Genomic DNA, 6848 nt, shown 5'->3' on the forward strand with positions numbered 1-6848 from the left:
CTCTTGAATCCAGGAGTTTGAGACTAGCCTGGGCAACATGGCAAATGGCTGTCTCTACAAAAAATACAAAAATTAGCATATATATATAAATATATAAATATATATAAATATATAAATATATTTATATATAAATATATAAAATTAGCCAACAAACATATTTTTAAAAAGCTCATCATCACTGGTCATTAGAGAAATGCAAATCAAAACCACAATGAGATGCCATCTCACACCAGTTAGAATGACGATCATTTAAAATTCAGGAAACAACAGATGCTGGCGAGGCTGTGGAGAAATAGGAATGCTTTTACACTGTTGGTGGGAGTATAAATTAGTTCAACCATTGTGGAAGACAGTGTGGTGATTCCTCAAGGATCTAGAATCAGAAATACCATTTGACCCAGCAATCCCGTTACCAGGTATATACACAAAGGTTTACAAATCATTCTACTATAAAGACACATGTACATGTATGTTTATTGCAGCACTATTTACAATAGCAAAGACTTAGAACCAACCGAAATGCCCATCAGTGATAGACTGGATTAAGAAAATGTGGCACATATATACCGTGGAATACTACACAGCCATAAAAAAGAATGAATTCATGTCCTTTGCAGGGACATGGATGAAGCTGGAAACCATCATTCTCGGCAAAGTAACACAGGAACAGAAAACTAAACACAGCATGTTCTCACTCATAAGTGGGAGTTGAAAAGTGAGAACACATGGAGGAAGGGAGGGGAACATCACACACCAAGGCCTGTTGGGGGGTGGGGTGCAAGGGGAGTGAGAGTATTAGGACAAATACCTAATGCATGTGGGACTTAAAACCTAGATGATGGGTTGATAGATGCAGCAAACCACCATGGCACATGCATACCTATGTAGCCAACCTGCATGTTCTGCACATGTATCCCAGAACTACATGTTCTGCACATGTATCCCAGAAGTAAAATAAAATAAAATTTAAAATTTTTCGAACTGACCAAGGGTTTGAAAAAAATCAGTCTTATTGTAATTTTGGTTTGTAACACCACTTTTTATTCTCTACAGGATTTAAAAGCCAAATGCATAAAAATTAATTATAAATCTATATTAATGGGTATACAATGTATAAAGATGTAATTTGTGATATCAGTAACATAAAGGTGGGATGAAATTGTATAGGAATATAGTTGTTGTATATGACTGAAGTTAAATTATCAATTCAAAGTAGATCATTATAACTTTAGGATATTACACGTAATCCCCATAGTGATCACAAAGAAATTATCTATAGAAAACACACAAATGAAATGAAAAGGTAATCAAAATGAGTCAGCTCAGAAAAAATAAAGACAAAGAAAGGTAGTAACAGAAGGAATGGGAAACAAAGCCATGATGTACAGAAAATAAATTTTAAAAAGGTAAAAGTAAGTTCTTACCTATCAATAATTACAAGCTACAACATGGTTAAATCTTGAAAACTTTATACTAAATGAAATAAGGTAGACAAAAGAGTAAATATTATATGGTCCCACTTAAATGAGGTATCTAGAAGAATCAAATTGGTAGAGAAAGAAAATATAATAGTGGTTACCAGGGTGGGAGAACAGGGAGTTTCAGTTTGGGATAATAAAAATGTTTTGGAGATGGCGTGTGGTGATGGTTGCACAACAATGTAAATATAGTTAATTCTACCAAATTTCACACTCAAAAAGGGTTAAAATAACGTTTATAAGTATTTTACAACTTTTTTTAAAATTAGTACCTTGGAAATTAACAAACTAACTCCTTCCCCACTTTCATTGGCACATGACTTTTTTCCACTCATGTTTTCAACTTGTTGAGACTACTTCCTAGTAGAGTAGGTAGATTCTAATGTTCTGATGCAGGGGGGAATTATACGACCAAGAGGACAAATAAAAAAATGACATAATCAGAATACAAAAAAAGTTCTGAAACATTCATGATGTTGAAAACATGAGAACCATGAAAGGGAATAATGGAGTTGTGACTACATCTAATAAAGCACCCACTGAATCACTGAATACTGTTTTCCTTGCCCAAAGCATTCACTTTTTCATCAGGAAGACATATTAAAGATGGCTTTAAATTATTATCCGAGGTTACTGGACAGAAAAATCACATCAACATGACTTTTTATTATTTACTTCACTGCCAAGTCATTGGCAAGCTTTGAAAAAGCTAAGTCTACAATTTGTCATTATTAATACCTGCATAATAGCCCACATTTTTGTTCCCTTTTAGTTAACTATTTCGGTTGAATCCAGGTTTTTAGAAACCATTGTTGATACAAATAATCCTGCTCTAAACAAAAGATTCTAAATATATTTTAGCCATACATATAACATGGTCTCAAATTCATATGTAAACAAGAAAAACTATACCTACATACATAGTCATTGTCTCCTAATACCTTTTTTTTTTTTTTTTTTTTGAGACCCTCTGAGTCTCGCTCTGTCACCCAGGTTGGAGTGCACTGGTGCGATCTCAGCTCACTGCAACCTCCCCCTCGCAGGCTCAAGCGATCCTCCCACCTCAGCCTCCCGAGTAGCTGGGACTACTGGTGTGCACCACCACACCCGGCTAACTTTTGTATTTTTTAATGGAGTTGGGGTTTCACCATGTTGCCCAAGCTGGTCTTGAGCTCCTGGGCTCAAACTGTCCACCCTCTTGGCCTCCCAAAGAGTTGGGATTTCAGGCCTGAGCCACCGCACCCGACCCTCCCAATACTCTTTCCGTCTGTCACCATTGTGTAGTAGCTATGTGGTTTTAATGGGACTGACAACCTCCTCAGCCAATCAGGGTAGTCCCATCCCCCTTGCCATATTGATTAATTTAACAGTCCTGCCCAAGCTAGTCAGGGCATGGAATTCCCCCAGCCCCCAGGATTAATGTAGAAGTGCGCACCTGACCCAAGATACTCTGAGAAGCTCAAAAAATTTTCACAATAGCTCTGAGAGGTCTATCTCTGGATGTGAACAAGGATGCATGAAGCCCCAGATGTTACTGGCAGCCATCTTGTGACCACAGAAACGGACTAGAGAATAAAGATCGCACACAAGGGAGAACAAAGCTCAAATTCTCACAGAGAAATAAAGTCAGAATTCAGATTAAACCAATCGGCCTTAACTGGACTTAAGTTTTTTTGTACATAAAGATGAATGTAGAAAATAATGCAACGAGGCCAGGCGCGTGGCTTACGCCTGTAATCCCAGCACTTTGGGAGTCCGAGATGGGTGGATCACGACGTCAGGAGATCGAGACCATCCTGGCTGACATGGTGAAACCCTGTCTCTACTAAAAAAATACAAAAAATTAGCCAAGCGTGGTGGCGGGCGCCAGCTACTAGGGAGGCTGAGGCAGGAGACTGGCGGGAACCTGGGAGGCGGAACTTGCAGCCAGCCGAGACCACACCACTGCCCTCCAGCCTGGGCAACAGAGTGAGACTCCGTCTCAAAAAGAAAAAAGAAAAAAGAATATAATGCAACGAACATCCCTGAACCTCCATTGTGTTTTATCATATTTTAGTATTTTGCCTATTTGCCTCAGGAATAGGAGTTTGGGGAGTTTTAAGGTTTTGTGTCTTGTTTGTTTTTTCTTGCTTTGTTTTGGAGACAGAGTCTCCCTCTGTTGCCCAGACTGGAGTGTAGTGGCGCAATCACAGCTCACTGCAGCCTTCCCCTCAGGCTCATTCTTGTGCCTCAGCCTCCCGAGTAGCTGGGATTACAGGCCTGCAAGGCCTGCACCCTGCCCGGATAATTTTTTGCTTTTTTAGTAGAGACGGGGTTTCATCATGTTGACCAGGATGGTCTTGAACTCCTGGCCTCAAGTGATCGCCCACCTCAGCCTCCCAAAGTGCTGGGATTACAGGCGTGAGTGACCGCACCTAGACTTTGATTGCCTTTTCTAATCAATATACAAAACCATTATGGATTTTTGTACATTGGTCAATCTAGAAATGCTGTTGAGGCCTCTTATTAATTCTGTTTATAATATTCTTTGGATTTTCTAATAATCATGTTTATGTAAATTAGTTTATTCTCTTCCTTATTATTATACACTTGATATTGGATATGTCTTGCTCACCACTTCTGACCTCTTTGCCACCCAGGTGCAACCTGATGGTAACCTCACTGTGTCCTGGAAATTGTTCCTGTCCTGGAAATTTGCTCAGCAGCACTCAGAGACAACCCAGAAGTGGGGTAGGGGAGGGAGAGTTAATGCTTGATGAGGAAATCCTTGACAGATGGGGAATAGGAGCAAGTGGAAAAGTGCTTTCCCCTTTATTCCCCTATGCAGACAGTTCTAAGATGCATTTCATAAGGCTTCTGAGCAAGTCCTATGAGCTCAAGCAACCAGTGTCTATAGTAGACACTGGTTTTTCAGGTCTATTTCTTTTTCAGGTCTCACTACATTAACCAAATTCTCTCTACAATGTTGACTGACGTGGGGATAGCAGGTGTGTTTGTCTTATTTTTGGCTTTAATAGGAATGCCTCCAAAGAGGTATATGGATGATGTGGATATCTGCGTCCTCATGTGCGTGCTCACTAAAGGGCAACCCCTACAGGTAGATAAAAATCACATTCCTGGCTGGGCATGGTGGCTTACGCCTATAATCCCAGCACTTTGGGAGGCTGAGGTGGGCGGATCACCTGAGGTCAGGAGTTCAAGACCAGCCTGGCCAACATGGTGAAACCCTGTCTCTACTCAAAATACAAAAATTAGTCGGCTGTGGTGGCACACGTCTGTAATCCCAGCTACTCGGGAGGCTGAGGCAGGAGAATTGCTTGAACCTAGTAGGCAGAGGTTGCAGTGAGCCGAGATCATGCCATTGCACTCCAGCCTGGGCAGTAAGAGTGAAACTCTGTCTCAAAGAAAAAACAAAAATCACATTCCTTCAGTCAGCCTCTTTCCCAAATGCAAAGTGGCCACATTGGCAGGGATCAATAATGTGAGTTCCCCTCTCTGAGGCCTGCTACCAACATTACCAGATGTGGGATCTTCCAACAGCAGAGACCAAAGCTGAGTCTCCAATATAGCACCATTCCCCCGGGAACATCAGCCAACCACCTGGTGACAGATTGATTACATCAGGCCCCTTACATCATAGAAGGAGAACTGATTTGTCCTCCTTGGAATAGACACTATTCTGAATATGGATTAGCTCTCCCTGCCAGAATATGTACTAGCCAGCACCATCTGCACTCACAAAACTGCACAGTGATAGACTGATTGCCTAGAAATTCACTGGCCTTACCAGGTAACCCATGACCACGAAACATGTGGGTCATGGTAACAAGCTGGTAAGAGGCTTACCAAAAACTCAGCTACAGATGGTACCAATTAGGGGCCAACACCCTAAAAGGATAGATTCTATCTTACAGAATGCCAGAGGGAGAGAGGGAGACAGGGAGAGAGGGATTGATACATGGGTACTGTTTCTTCCACCAGCCCAGGATCAAGGAATGGTCGTGAGGTGATTCCCCTTATTATTCCATAGCTAACAACTCAATTGCAGGACTTTTGCTTCCCGTCCCCACAACTCTGAGCCCTGCTGGCTGTGTGTCTTAGTGCCAACAACAATGGAGCCCTTGAATTGGCAGCTGAAACAAGCACCTGGCCTTTTGGGGCTTCTCCTGCCACTGAAACAAAGAACAGTACTCAATTGCTGCAGCCATAGATCCTGATTACAAAAGGGAAATTAGATTGCTACTAAACAACAGGGCTAGGGAAGTCTGTGTCTAAACCCAGGAGATTCTCTGAGATGCCCCTTAATATCTCCATGTCCCATACTAAAAGTCAATGGAACATGCAGGGGGCGGCCTGAGAATCCAGAACATGTCCTGCTCCCCACCACCCCCACCCCACTCCCTCCCAGGGAGGTAGCGGACGCTGGAGCTTCTTAGGCCAGAAGCCCAGGGGCAGGGGCATGGTGGGGGCGCCTTTCTCACCCCGAGAAAACGCAGCGGTGGTCACGGGGAGGGGCGCCACGATGCAGCACCCAGGCCTGGATTCCAGCTAGCAATATCAGCCTTCTCTCACTTTCGGGCAGCGACACCGCTGGTGTAGACCGTCTCAGGTGCGTCTTCGTTCAGATCTACTGTCCTCAGCCCCAGCTTGGGCTCGCCCTCAGCCTGCTGGAGCTGTTGGATGTGTTCAGGCCTCCAGGCACCCTGGCCTCCCCCCACCCCCCCGCGAGGACCGAGGGAAAGCAGACGCGTCTCCGCGGCAACCCGGAGCCTGCAGCCCGCAGGGACCCCACCGCCCCAGGTGCAGGCGTGTACATGCCAGTGGCAGAAAACATCACACCAAACCAGTCTGAGGGAGTCAAAGCAAACTATAATATTTCAGGCGTCAGAGACTCTCCTATTACAGAATTTGCCTGTTTGGATAGCATGACACCTTTTCCACAAGATTTTATTAATAAGCTGCACAAACAGTTTATAGGCTCAGTATCACACACCTGAGAAAAGAGTTTTCTTAACGTTACATTAAAATCCTTCCCAGCTAACAGAAATAGAGGCCAGAATACCATAGAGCAAAACTCAGAAAGCCTGAACACGGAAGGAAACTTCATATATCAGGCTCCGAATGGCTTGGTATTAGTTATCCCTATAAATCTTTTGTGTTTCTACTATACAATATTCTCCGGCGTTTCTGCTTCTGATGTCAACATCAGAGATGTATGAACTGAACCGCGCCAAAGTCAGAACTCGGCTTCAGCCACACTAGGCATGGCCCAGGTAATCCCAGCTACTCAGGAGGCTAAGGCAGGAGAATCGCTTGAACCCGGGAGGTGGAGGTTGCAGTGAGCAGAGATTGTGCCATTGCACTGTAGCC

General features: G+C 43.3%; 1 protein-coding gene across 2 annotated transcripts in view; it reads right to left on the minus strand.

Moving 5' to 3' along the window:
- CMAH (cytidine monophospho-N-acetylneuraminic acid hydroxylase) overlaps window positions 1-6250 on the minus strand; it is a 135984-nt gene extending 129734 nt beyond the window's left edge. Inside the window, exon 1 of one of the 2 annotated variants that reach the window (XM_063811858.1) lies at window positions 5960-6250. The gene's annotated coding sequence lies outside the window, so the exon portion shown is untranslated. The remainder of the gene's footprint in view (window positions 1-5959) is intronic. The other variant, XM_063811859.1, reaches the window with a different exon arrangement.
- Window positions 6251-6848: the final 598 nt, after the last annotated feature.

This window comes from Pan troglodytes, chromosome 5 (assembly GCF_028858775.2).
Source record: "Pan troglodytes isolate AG18354 chromosome 5, NHGRI_mPanTro3-v2.0_pri, whole genome shotgun sequence".
Taxonomy (NCBI): Eukaryota; Metazoa; Chordata; class Mammalia; order Primates; family Hominidae; genus Pan; species Pan troglodytes.